A 14,476-nucleotide genomic window follows, 5' to 3' on the forward strand; every position below is an offset into this window, starting at 1 on the left:
AGACACCCCCCTCGTTGCTATCCTGGGGGAGAGGAGATCTGACTCCTCTTCTCATTCGGGGGTGAAATTCACCCTGTGTGGAGAGTAAACGCAAGTCCCGTAGATGTGCATAGGCTTCACGCCAGCCTTCAGCAAAGGGGAGTCTCAGATAGCATGGGGCAAAGGGCTCCTCCCTCCAGGTACTTGGGAGAGAAGGGGTTGCCCCAAGATGCATGTTTAAGTCCCAAGGAAACAAGCATGCATCTCCCCCACCCCCAAACACCGACTCAGTGAATGGGGCCTGATATAACCCCACCAAAGCCAGTGGTGTCCAGCCTGCGTCTGGAGATCAGGCAGTTTGTATGCAGTGTTCGAGCTGCCTCAGCCCCAGGATCCTGGAGACCAGGTGGGTGAGGTAATATCTTTTGTTGGATCAAGTTCTGATGGTGAGAGATGCGCTTACACAGAACTGCTCTTCTGGTGAAGTTGTAATATCTCTTATTGGACCCCCTCTCACCTTGTGTCTCTGGGCCTCAGGGGTGTTGCTCGGAGAGCGTAGTAAATGAGACACCAGGAGTTTGAAGCCCTTGTTAATGGGGTGAGTGTGAGTGAAGGGGTTTGCTGGGCTCCTGGCATAGCACCAAGCTGGCCCACAAGCCCCGCGCAGAGGGCGAGCACTGCTGGAGAAGGTGTGTGGGGTTTTTGCTGGGCTTGGGTTTAGTCACTGCCCCTCCCACAAGGCTGGATCGCTGATGACACAGATCCCCGGAGATTAGCATCTCCCTTTCATTAGGGCTCTCCCAGTCGCTTGTTGCTGAGGAAGGTGTGGTGCGAACTCCAGGCACAGACTCCTCCAGAAGCCTGGGAATGTCTCTGTGGGGCCAGCCCTGCGCAAACGCCTCCAGGGCTCTGGGGTTTGTTGTTATCATTAGGTTCCTTTTTGAAATGCTGCCTTCCTCCTGGGAACACTCCTTAACCCGGCAAGTCCAGGCTTGCTGACCTCTGCTGCCCTGCAGAGGAGAGTTCCCCAGTCTCTCAACTGCACAGAAATATCAGGTCCTCATTGCACGTACGTTTGTGTGTGCACACGGCATGTACATTCACATAATCAAACCAACCCCATGCAAAGCCAGGGATGTGTGCTCTGTACACTCCCGTACACACATGTACATTCCCATACGCAGCTGGCCCTGGCATGGCACCGGATCTGCCAGCCACCAGATGTAATGGGCTCGATGGGGCAAGCTATCCAAGTCCCCACAGCTTGTGACAGCCCCAGCTGATTTAGTAGCTCTTATAGAATTAATAGGAACCCGCACTGGCCCCTCCTATAACCCCTCCATCCCTTCCCATGGGTGTGGTGCTAATTACCCTTCCCACAGGGCCCAACAGCAATGCTGAACTGAAACTTTATTGGGCAGGTTTTCCTGTGTGATGCGAAGAAGGGGCTGACACGCCAGGCCCAGGGAGGGGGAGGGAGCTGGCTGATTGAGACTGCAGGGTGGTTTCCTCTGAACCCCACCCATGCCAACTTGCAGAGCGATGCTTGTTGCACATCATAATGTGCATCTGTTGTTGCTTCAGAAGTTCTGGCAGCAGCTCAGAGGCCTTGGTGCATGTGAGGGCATTGTCTGGAGGGCACCACCGTAATCGGCCCTTCGACCCACCGTTGCCCAGGCTGTTCGTGTCTTGCTGAACGTGGGCTGTACGAGCCAGGGACCAGAGACACGGGATGGACAAGCAAAAGATGGGTGTTGGCAGGGTGATGCTGCCTGAGAGGAGTGCGTGCGCCCTTGGTGATAAGAAACGGGAGGCTGTGACAAGCCGTGGTCTCTAATCTTTCCGATGCGTTTCTGCAGGATGGGGGGGGGGGGTCGAGCAGCGTGAGACGTAGCCTGAGCAGAGCGCAGGGGAGGCGACTCGACCTTTTTTTAATATGTTTTTTAATTTGTCCATTTAGTTGTTTTTCCTTCTGTCTTCCAGTGCCCAGCTCTGTGACCTGCAAACACGCTGGGTTTGGTCACGTCAAGCAAAACTCACTAGCTGGAATCCTGGCTTCACTGAAGTTGATCGCAAAACTCCCATCAACTTAACAGCACCCTGCCCCCTAGGGATTTGTAGGGCATGAAATCCCCCCTCCCGTGAGGCTCAGGCACCCTTTAAGTCTCAGTTAAGCTGTTTTGGGGCCCATTGTAGTCAAAGGGTCTTAAATACCTGCTTCGAGTTCAGCATGTGCTTAAGGGCTTTGCTGAATTGGGTCACTGGACCCAATACAACCCCCATTAAATTCAGCGAGGAGGCCTCTGTGGCTCTGTCCACACTGCGTTTGAGACTTGGTGCTGTGCCTGTTAAGAGCCCAGACCTACAGGCTTGTGCTGCGGTGCTAAGAACAGCAGCGTGAACACTGCAGCTCAGGCTGAAGTGCCGGTTCCAAAATCCGCGCCCTTCTCGGGGTTTCAGGGCCCGAGCCCAAATGTCCGGCCAGCTTGTCTGTTAATGCTGTAGGGTGAGCTCAGCTCTGTGGACCCAGGCTCTGGGACTCGCTGCTGCGGGTTTTAAATACAGTGTAGACAGACCGCAAGGGATTTGGATTGGACCCATAATGCGGAATATTCTGGGCAGCCATCCGGTTGAAAGTGACCCTGACGGCTCCGGTCAGCACCACCAACCGGGCCATCAAAAGTCAGGTCGGGGGTTCAGTGGGGGCCCGGGGCTAAGGCAGGCTCTCTGCCTGCCCTAGCTTTGTGTGGCTCCTGGAAGTGGCCTCCAGGCCCCCACAGCCCCTAGATGCAGGGGTGGCCAGGGAGGCTCCATGCACTGCCCCCACCCTGAGGGCCGGCTCCACAGCTCCCATTGGCCAGGAACCCCCATTGCAGGGGCCTACAGGTGTGAGGGCAGCGCGCAGAGCCTCCCTGGCTGCCTGTGTGTCTAGGGGCTGCAGGGACCTGATGGCCACTTCCTGGGAGCTGCGGTAAGTGTCGTTGGGCCCTACATCTCAACCCCCTCATCCCTAGCCCCACCACAGATCCCACACCCCCAGCTGGAGCCCTCCCCCCCCCACACCTCAACTCCCTGCCCCAGCCCAGAGCCCCTTCCTTCACCCCAAACCTCTCATCCCTGGCCCCACCCCAGAGTCCACACCCCCAGCTGGAGCCCTCCCCCCCACACCTCAACTCCCTGCCCCAGCCCAGAGCCCCTTCCTTCACCCCAAACCTCTCATCCCTGGCCCCATCCCAGAGTCCACACCCCCAGCTGGAGCCCACACCCCCTGTCCCAGCCCGGAGTCCCCTCCTGCTCCCTGAACCCCTCATCCCTGGCCCCATCCTAGAGCCTGCACCCCCAACCCTCTGCCCCAGCTTGGTGAAAGAGAGTGAGGGTGGGGGAGAGCAAGCGATGGAGGGACGGGGGATGGAGCAAGTGGGGGTGGGGCCTCAGAGTAGTGGCGGGGCAGGGGTGTTTGGTTTTGTGCGATTAGAAAGTTGGCAACCCTAGTTCTGAGTTGTGGTAAAACTAGAATTTACTCCATTATGGGGCTTTCCTAATGCCCCGTCATCACTCCTGACTTCTTGTGTATAACAAACAACTTAACACGATGCTACTGAATAGGAGAAAGGGGAGATGCCATTCGCTGAGGTTCCCGCATTCTCATCCCAACCCCAGCTTGTACTCCAAGTGTGAACTTGACTAAGGCACTAAGGTGAGCATTTCCAAGAATGGCTTACTTACAAACCGGGGTGTCTAAAGCCAGCCACCCAAAATTAGAGGCTGCTTTTCAATATCCTGCCCGTAATGGGAATAAGTCTCTTGCCCAGGGTGCTGTGGCAATTAGCTAAGCGGGTCATGTTTGTAAAGTGCTTTTGACGATGAAAACTTCCACTTAATATATTAAAAAAAAAACCCCTGGGCTTGACAATGCAAGACCTAGTAGGATTGGTAGATTCCCCAGTGGGCAATTATGGAATAAATTGCCCAAAGGGGAAGTTTCTTCCCGACCCCAGGCAGAGAGTTGCTGGCTCATGCCTTGTAGCATGAGGATTTATATCCCATATAAACATGTATTTCTTCTCTCGTATAAGTGTGGATGGCTTCGTTATCCATATGCATGTTACTTTCTTTTGTAACCCATGCTTACTCAGTGCAGTGCTCTGTCCTCTTCTAGTGGTTGGGCCACACACAACTGATGAAAGAGCTCCAGACAGCAGCTCTTTCTTCTCAAGGCTGACAGAAGTAGGCTTTGTAGTGCAAATAGTAGAAGCTCGTGGGGATTTTTGATCCAGAGGTCACCAGTTCAGTCCCAACTGCTGATGACCCCGCCTGGAGCACGGCGTGACCCTTAACTTCTACTGAGTAATTAGGGTCTGATTCTGTCCTCTCTGACCCCTTCTCTCTTCTTCCACCAGTATGTCACCTGGCATGAGCTGGTGTAGTTGGCACCTACAGCTCCTTTTGGGGCAAAAGCCATCTTGCCCTTAGTGCCCATGGTGTCTTGTGGCAATGAGTTCCACAGGTGAAGGATTCATTGTGTAAACTTTTTTTCAGTATTAAATTTTCTGAAACTTCCCTTTTTCAAATTTATTGCCACTGCACTAGCCTTTATCCTCGGAGGCGGTCAAACGTAACTACATTGTGGTCACTGTTACTTAGTGGCTCAACTGCTTGAGCCAACTACTGTCTGTCACTTAAGCATTAGCCAAGCATAGCCTTGCCTCTTGTGCGCGCAAGACTAGCTAGACTCCAAAAACCAGCCATCAAGGTGTCATGAAATTGCTTCTCTAACCCTTGTCCTGTCGGAATGTTTGGCTGGTTTCATAGAATGATAGAAATATGGGACTGGAAGGGACCTCAAGGGATTGTCCAGTCCCTGTGCTGATACAGAACTAAGTATATACAGGGAGCTGATTTCCACCACTTGATATAACTTTATCAGAGTTAGTCACCTCTGACACACGTCATATCCTTTTCCCAGGCTAGAGGCCAAGTGATGCAGCCCTACTCGAAAATTTGTATTCCTAGCACTTGGGAATTGGTAGCCATACAGACTGTATTGTGTGGTCCTTGAACACCAGAACTCGAGTCTTGTTTCACTAGGGATTCTTTTATTCCCCCAACTGTATGACCTGAGCAGCTCTTCCTGTATGGGCTACAACTGGGCATCACAGTACCCCAGGGGTTTTAGCCATTCCTCCATGTCTTCAGTGTGCACCTTCCATGCCATGGACCCTTTCCCCACTGCTGTGAGCCTTGGACTCAGAAGCCAAATGTCTGTGTAACCGGGTGTCCCGCCCCTTTAAGGGCTAGAGGCCTGGGGTCCAACTCTCTTTGGTTACTCAGGAGGCACAGCTGAGCAGGGATCAGCTGATTCCCTATAAAGATCAGCAGAGGGGTGCTCAGGGTGGAATACAGAGGATGTTGGGAGTGAGGCTTCAGGCAGGAAAGGCCTGGGAGCAAAGGGTAAATGGATGAACTTGAGAACTTTTTATTTTGAATTGCTTTTGTTAATAGAACCAGACCCCTCGGAGGGGCGGTGTCGGATGGAAAGCTTGTGTATGGAGTTTAAGGAGGGGAAACCTGAGGCAGCGTGCTGCAGAGCCGCCCCTAGCCAGGGGCTGCTCACAAGGCAGCTTGCCCTATGAGACTGGCATAGAGAGCAGGATCAGAGATCTCCTCCCAGCAAAGCGAGCAGTTTTGAGGGCCAAGAGGGAGTAAAAAGGAGGCTGTAGTCAGTCTTCTGGCAGAGCAGCCGCAGACTCAAGCGTTCCTTCTGCAGAGTCAGCAGGCAAGCCAAGCCGTGCGGCTCGAGGCCTGGCAGGGAGATCCTGCTACGTTTTAAATGTGGAAAGCCCGGACACTAGTGGAGGGCTCCCGTTGGTAGTTGAAGCGCTCTGGGCCTGACATTACCTCCCTGAAGATCGGTCTTGTGTCAGAGATTGTCTTCAAGCAGCGTACCCAACAGAGGAGTTGTGCCCCACGGTTCATTGGTGGGGCCTTGTGCGATGTGCGGCGAGAGGCTCAGGACTCGGGGACCTGCCACATGTTTCAGATCCAGTGGACACTGTCCCAGATCGTCGCCCAGAATTCAGACCGACCCTATTCTGGGGTCTGAAACATCGAGATCAGTGTTTGTCGGTCTGTTTTCATTCTCCTTTGAGGTCTGGATGGGAGGGCAGGTCTCCTCCCACACCTCAGATCTTGTCTGGGGAAGAGGGTAAAGCCTGGAACTCTCATGCAAGCCCTGGCGTAAAGTCTGTGGGTCCAGAGTCTCAAAATCAGTTTGGCTCCACTGATGTCAAAGGCAGCTGCACCATTTACATCAGCTGGACATGTGGCCTCACTTGGTCCATACTTTCTAAGTCCTCAGTGGCCTGGGACCAGTGACTGCTCTCCATTCCCTGCACATCAGAGCTCTACTCCCTCTTGGGATCCCTTCCTGCCACATCTCTCTTGCACACTCTTTCCTTATGGTGCACCCATTGTGGTGGTGTCTAAGCATCTCTTCTTTACTGGGGTGAGACAGTCGGCTCCAGCTTTGGAGGCTTGTTCGCTCCTGTGGCCCTGGGGGATATCGCAGCTCCGAGCCTCCATCTCTCCTCCCAGTCAGGCGTTGAGAGCAGAGTGTGTACCATTGCCTATGTGAGCTGGACCTTCTCATCACAGAGCAACGCTGCTTTCAGGCTGAAGAGAAAGACTGTGGCATCTTCAGAGGGTGCCCAGGTTGCCTCCATGGCAGGTGAGGGATGTGTCTCCATTGTTGTGACCAGAGCTGGTCCAATATGCAAAAAACAGATTTGCAAACACTGAGCTTCTCATCCATGTCCTTCCTTGTGACCTGCAGGTCCAAGCTCCCGAGCCTCCAGCTGGTGCTGAAAGCTGTGGTCTGCCGTCCGCACATGTACAGGACAAAGAGAAATGACCGTGTTACTCCCTTCCCAGATAATCCCACTTGGAGCCAATTCATTTCAAGAGCCAATTGAAAATGACCCTGACTCCATTAACTTGCTCTTGGATCTTTCTCTCTACTCCCCTTCCCTAGCACCTGCCTGCTCTATGACCCTTCACGTGTTCACAACACTCTGCATGCAAGAGCCTTCACCTCTATCTTCTGCCATCTGCAACAGCCTCCCTGTCTCCTCATGCCTTGCTACCTATTTGTCCGTTTTCTTATTGCTGCTGAAACCCTCCCGTTTCTGCCTCACTCCTTCTTGCTTCTTGTTCTTAAGGGTTTTTTTTATCTGCTTCATGCGGGGCATAGCTGATGTGACCGATTCTATACAAACAAGTCTGTGTTGTATTTTAGGCCAGGTTTAAGGCGTCTCAGCAGAGCTGTGAAGGGGTGTGTCTATATGCGTGGCTGGTAGAAGAGCTGGGTGGCATTGTGGTGCATTGGAAGTGCTGGGCTGAGGGGGCTCATGGCTGGAATAACAGCGGTTGCTTGCAGGTTGCGATTGAGGCACGGCAGCAAATCTTCTTCAGTACCTGCCTGCACGCCATATGGCGGCAATTAGTGCAATTCGCTTTCAGTGAACAGTGCTCCTGAATTCACCCAAACCTTGTAATGACAAAGAAACGGCTTTGTAAGTAAGGCTCAAATAGCATTGTCTTTCTGTGGCTGCCACACAAGCCCCAAACATGAGCAACTAATTCCCCCTTGGAGGCACCCTGGCGTAACACTAGTACAAATTACCAGCTGCTTGAGGTCACAACTGAGATCGGGGCTCCACTGTGCTAGGCACTGTACAAACACACAGGCCAGACTTTTCACGAGGGCCCAGCTCCCACTGAATATGTGGCTAGATTTTCAGGAGAGCCCAGCAGGTTGCGCACTGAGCTCTTGGAAATCTGGCTCTGAGCTCCCTTGAAAATTTGTCCTGTAATAAGGGACATCCCCTGCCTCAAAGAATACACAAATTAGATAGACCTAGCCAGGGGAAGAACTATTATCCCCATCTTACAATTGCAAAGAAGCGGAAGCCCATAGATGAGGGGCCAGTTTCCCAAATAACTCCACATCACAATAGAAGCCACAATGGGAGTTGAGCACTTCTGAAAACTTGAGGGCGTCTACACTGCTAGTGAAGGCGACTTGACAATGGGTATGCCGGCCTGCACTAGCTTTAATCGAGGTAGCATGGGTCACAGTGGTAATGTAGAACTGGCAGCATGGACTGACAACCGGAGTACAGGCTAACAGGGGAGCCTGGGCAGGCACTTGGGTTGCTGGCCTCTGCTGAGGCCTTTGCTATCCCATCTGTATTTCTGTGGTTACCCATGCTAGCTAGATTAAAGCAGGCACAGCTGGGCCTACCTGTGCTACAATTATCCCTTGACGTGGAGTGTAGCTGGACCCTGAGTGACTTGTCCAAAATTGCACAGTGAACCTGAGGATTGATCCCACCTCCCTAGGCCAGTGGCACAACCCCGAGCCCATCGAGGTCGGAATAATCAGACAGCAGCAGGTGTGGGAATGGCACAGTTCTGGACACAGGGCACTGTGCCCGAAGAATGCCCTTTGGCAAAGAGAAATCAAAGGCTCAGCTCGTGATATTGGGCGCAAGGCTGGGTGAAAATATCCCAGTCCCGTGAGGGGAACTGGCTGCTGGTTGTACTACTTCCACGGAGAAGACAGGAGTCTTTGTGCAGGGCTGTTAAATTCAGCACTTTTCTCCAGCACAGAATTCAGTCAAAAATGAATGAGTTTTGGACAATTCCATTCTGCGTGTGGCTCCCTGTAAGTCAGTTACTCCAGCACTGAAGCTGGTCCTCCTTTTCAAAGCCCTAGAATAAGGTCTCCAGTTGGCGTGACCAGGCCTTTCTACGAAATATCTTCAAAGATCTGTTGCAGGCAGACTGAATCGTGCGGTTTCTCAGCTCTTTTCTTCTTTGGACAATTAATTACCTTGTGTTTGTAGAGTGCTTTGAAGGTGCACTGGGAATGTGAAGGATCATTAACTCATTCTAGATAGTTCCCTATAGCACAGGGTATTATGGGCCAGACTTGATTTTGGGATGCTCTGTAAGCTAAACAAAACATAAATGTGCCCAATTATATTCACACTTACACCACTGGTCTACTGTAAATTCATTAGGCCTGGACCTCATTTACACTAAGCACCACTGTGGCAGAGTAAAGGGGACTTAAAATGAATGCACATGTGAATTGTCACCACTGTGACTTCCATTTACCCTCATGGAGCACTGTAAAGGGGCCTTAGCATAAATAAGAATCAAGGCCGTTTACTTTAATGCAGTGACTCTTTTGATTTACCCTGGAGTGAATCAGAGAATTGAGTCCTAGGGGTCAGATTCTCAGGTTCAACAGTGGAACATCAGTTGAGAATCTAGCAGCTCTCAGGTATGTGTGAAATTAAATAGCCTGTTACTTGAAAAGTTATATATGACATGCTGTTCGCCATTGTAGGTAAGGGATGGTTCTTGGGTGTCTGACGTGTCTAAAGCTTCTAAGAAAAATCTAAAAATATCACTTTTAGTGAGACATTCATCAGACCAATGGTGAGATGGAAAGGACTGGCTATTTATCTATTATGCATTTTTAGTGGGCCCATCACTGTGTAATTTACTTGTTAAAATTTCCTTGTCTAGATCAGTTGCTGTATAGCTAGGAAACACTTGAGATCTTGCTGTGAGCCATTGCAACCTGCTTGAAGGCATTTCAGCTGTTGATCTGTAGGATTACAGATATTTCTAGTCAACATTATTGAGTTACTAGGAATATAACTTTGCTTAGCCATTCATTTTGAGAGGAAGATGCTCGTTGCTCAGGCAACAACCGCCATCTTGGTTGCCACTGGGGATTGAACTGGTGGCTGCCGCTTCTAGATATAAAGCCTGAGCCTATGCAGGTTAAACTAAAAGACTTTTTTTGGCATGGATTGCTTGCAGACGCCCATCCTCTGTGGATCGGGCTGACAGGAACACAAGACAGAGAGCAGTGGGTTGTACTCACTCTTGTATGTCTGCAGGGTGTGGTCCCCCCCCACAACCCATCCAAGTACAAATGGGAGAAGTGTCTAATGCCCATTTTTTCCTCCAGTGGGAACCAGTTTCCTCACTGCCTCTTGTGCACTTGAAACTGCCCCCAAGGTGATCACATTTAAACACTTAGGGCTCTCTGCTCTCCAGATTTTGAGGAGGATGCTGTGATCTGGAGTTTGTTTTCTAGTGCATTCATGTGTGCGCGTACACAGATGGTTCTGGAAGCCACTCACTTCAGAATCATGGTCCTATTGGCTTGAAGAGCCAACCCACCCTGTGTAGAGTGGTGGATCCAGCAGGATCCAGTGTTTCTCTCAGCCCTTGGAGGGGGCTGTGTTATCCATGGACAGACACGACAGAGCTGTTAACAGAATCAACACTGGGTCAAGGAGCACTCTTTCCTGGGCCTTTGTAGCAGCTTTTTACGGTGACACCCCCATGATCAGTCCTGTCCCAGAGAAGTCCCATGAAGTAATCTCCATTGCTCACACGGGTTTCTGTGATCATGGTCCTGTTTCCAGCCCACCTGCCTCACCCATAGCTCAAGGTAACCCTAGTAACAGCCAGGCCTGGTCATCCTAGGGGCAAAATGAACCAGGTTATGGGCCCAGCTTTTGGAGTCTGCCTATCCACAATGCAGTGTTGTCAAGTCCTCCAAAAAACATAAGATTTTTTAAAAATGATAAATTGGGGGATATTTTTATTTGCCTGCTGGCTTCTTAGCTTTTGAACTTCACATTTTAAGCTTCTCTCTGTAGCCAGGAGGGGTAGAAATGTACTTTATATTCAGAATCTTGGCTATTTTTCTAATCACATGACTCCAGGTGCTCACACTTTTAAAAAGAGAAACACCAAATACCACAGGACTTTCAATAAAAGTACAAGAATTAGTAACACTACCGTGTTCCAGGACCATCAGATCTTCCCAAGCTGGCTTCAGCCAGTTCTTTGGTCCCCAACTTGTTCTACTTGGATGTCAGGATTCCACTGAGCTGCGGGAAAAGGCCTCTCTTAGAATTCCATTGGTCTTTCCTCACATGTACAAGGGTGAGGTTATCAAAGGAAAATCAGGTCCCAGAGATGTCCCGTGGCAGAAGTTTGTTCACTGTGTGCATAATTAGAGGGCTGGGTTTTATTAATATATATGCTCGGCATTTCATAGACACGGGCTGAGATCCTCAAAGGTATTAAGGCATCTTACTCCCATAGGGGTCCCTGGAGGCCCTACACCAAAGAGCTTACACAATAAACTATCTAGGTATTCACATCATATTTATTCGTATTGCAGTAACGCCTCTGGGCCCCAGCACCTGTATGTATGAACCTGTGACAAGTCTGTTCCTGGCACTGGAGTACATGAGCACCTCACAAACGCGTCTTGATTTACACTCGTAGCCCCCCTGTGTGGTATAGTAAAACATTACCCTCATTTTACAGACTAGCACATCAGGGGCCAGATTTTTTTTTTTAAGGTAGTTAGGTGCTTAAAGATGCAGAGAGTTGCCTAGTGGGATTTTCAGCTGTGCTTAACTCCCATGGGCGTTAGGGACCAGCCAGCTGTATCTGCTGAAAATGTGTTCATTTTGCTCAGGTGATAGTGGCAACTGAAAATCCGGGTCTAGTCTGGGCTCTGCAAATGCGTGTGACTGACAACAGTTGTTACGCTCTTCAGGAGCACGTTAAATTGCCTGATGGGTAAAAGGCGGTTTGTGGCAGGTGTGATCCAGAAACAGGCTGACTCCATTGGCGGCAGTAAAAACCCCTCTGATCTCCTTTCAGTTTGGTGGCAGCTCAGAGCCCTGTCCCTCACGTCTCTAGGATGAGGAGTGTATAGGAAACACAGAGTTCTCTGGGAGCATCCTCTTTATGATCGTCTAGGAAACATTTTAAACCTAAGGCCAAGATTTTCAAAAGTCAGTGTGGACTTTGGGGACTCAACGTGAGTTGCTTTGAAAGACTCTGATTGCCAGTGGGTGGGGTGCTCAGCATTTTCTGACAAAGGAGTCCCTTTACGGTGTCTCATGTTGGGCACTGAAGCACCCAAAACAATGACTCACTTGGCCCAGCAGCCTAAAAGTTAAGCACTTAAACCAACGGCCTGATTTTTCAGATGTCTGAGCTCCCCCTGAAGTCAGTGGGAGTTGTTGCTGTGCTGTATTTTTATTTAGGTGCCAAAACATGGTTTCAGGAGCTTGACTTTAGATAGCTGTGTTTGAAAATTGTGGCCTCTGACACCATGGGCCAGATTGCCAAATGCCCAGCACCCAGCGGCTCCCACTGTGATGTGGCCATATTTTTTAAAATGTTTATGGTGGGGGCTGAGCTATTCTGAAAATCCAGCATGTGTCTAAACAGGAGATGGGCTTTTTCTGAAAATCTGACCCTATATGAGAAGTTTCACGCAGGGAGCTGACGGGATGAAACAATAGATCGCACTTCACCTTGTAACAGCCAACATGTTTACATCCAGCCCTTTGCTCTTCTGGGCAGGGCGTTTTCCTCCCTTTAGCTGAAGAACGTGGAGTGCCAGTCTCAGCACCAAGCGGCACTGCGAGTTCCAACTCATTAGGAGCATAATCCGAATCAAAGCAATAAAACAAGTGCCAGAGAGCTGAAACTTGCAGTTAAAAATAGCATAGACTCACTTTGTGCTTTAGAGGGACCCTGCTGAGCTCCTGGAGATGGAACATGCAGGCTCTGGGACAACCCCATCCCTCCCAGCAGAGAAGCCTCTGGATTAGGGAAATTATCCTGTGCAACTGGTTCTCAGCCAGGGATGCACCGTTTTCATTCTGAATGGTAGGAGAGAACTAATGGCTTCAGAAAGGTTGAGTTTTATCTGGGTGAAAATATTGTTGTTCCGTGAGCTGAATACGAGCAGAGTCAATTGAACATTTGTATGAGAAGGCAAATGGGCTGCATAGCAGGGCCTGGGATGGGAGCCTGTTGGTAGCTTTCCCGATCGAATACATTGATATATGCATTCAGCAACAGCTCATCTACTGCTTCCGAACGTGCTCAATCAGACAGGGAATGATGGTCAGTCCCTGGGCTTAATGTCTTGCCTAACACTGAGTGATGGCATCCCCAATAGTGCAGCATCCCCCAGCTCCCACCGTTGCAGGGGGTGTTGGCACATGTCTGTCTTGCACAGAGTGGAATGCCCCTGTTTGAACCCCGGCACTCAGAAAGACTGACCTATTGAAGGCAGTGACAGGATTTCCATTAAGTTCAATGGGCACCAGACCAGAACTGTAATTGCTTATTGTGCAATGGGATCTGTAAAAATGCAGCACCCAGTGAAGGCATAGATGGGGGCCCTAGACTGGGAGTCAGACTTTGGGTGTCATTCCCAGCTTGCTGAATAGTATTGGCCGCCTCTTGGTGCCTCCCCTCCACCCCCATTAAACAAAGGTGGAAATGATCTCCCATGTGCGTAAAGTGCTGGGAGATTTGCCGCTGTTACTTTCCAGAGGGGCTTTGCTCCTGGTAGCACAACCGACTTGTGCTGATTCCTGTTCGACTGCCATGATGATGCACTCAGCAGTAGGATGACTAGGGCAGCAAAGCATGAGGTGAGAGCGAGCTTAACACTGTTAAGTACTGTTGTACATGGAGATGGTCAGAACTCTTCTGAATGGGAATGGGCGACAGAGGATGGATCACTTGATGATGGCCTGTCCTGTTCATTCCCTCTGGGGCACCTGGCACTGGTCACTGTCGGCAGACAGGATACTGGGCTAGATGGGCCATTAGTCTGATCAAGTCTGGCCGTTCTTATGTTCTGACAAAACACAGCAATCACAGAGGTGAAACTGACACGAACGTCAAGATCACTGGTCTGATCCCAGAGAGAAAATTTCCTCTTGAAAACACCATGTGTTGATGTTTCCAAAACACAATACTTTCAGAATTTCTGGTGCATGAGAAACTGAAAATTTGGTTTCACTCTGAATCAGAATGAAGCCAAATTTTGAAATGCTGAAACTTCTTGCAAACTAGAAATCCTGAGTTTCAGTCAGCTCTAGGTGTGTCTAGGAATCTGATGCACAAATCCCTGCTGCAACGTTGGTGAACGTTTCTCCTTCCTACTGCTCCAAAACTCTGCCATACAAAGATTGACGCATTCCTGGGGTGCCACTGGTTAGCATCATTGTAGGAAACTGACTGTCCCCTAACCACACCCCCATTGGCCTATCAATTTCCACACCAATGAAATTGATGTATTTGCCCAGTTACACATATGGTGAGTTCCTTGTCCTAGAGCTTTAATTGATGTAAACTGGTGCATCCTCACAGAAGTCTGTGGAGCTATGCTGATGTACGGCAGCTGAGAATCTGGCCGTGTGTGTGTGTGTCGCTCTCCCTTTTTCTCATGAGCATGTTTGCCTCCTGCTCAGAGAGAGGAAGGTGGGGTTCTGACTCACTTTGCAGCCTTGTCTCTGCTGTACAGCAGGCATCTGAGTGCTCTCTGGACTCATTTTCTCATGATGGCTCACCCCAGCAG

Source organism: Natator depressus, chromosome 21, assembly GCF_965152275.1.
Source record: "Natator depressus isolate rNatDep1 chromosome 21, rNatDep2.hap1, whole genome shotgun sequence".
Taxonomy (NCBI): domain Eukaryota; kingdom Metazoa; phylum Chordata; order Testudines; family Cheloniidae; genus Natator; species Natator depressus.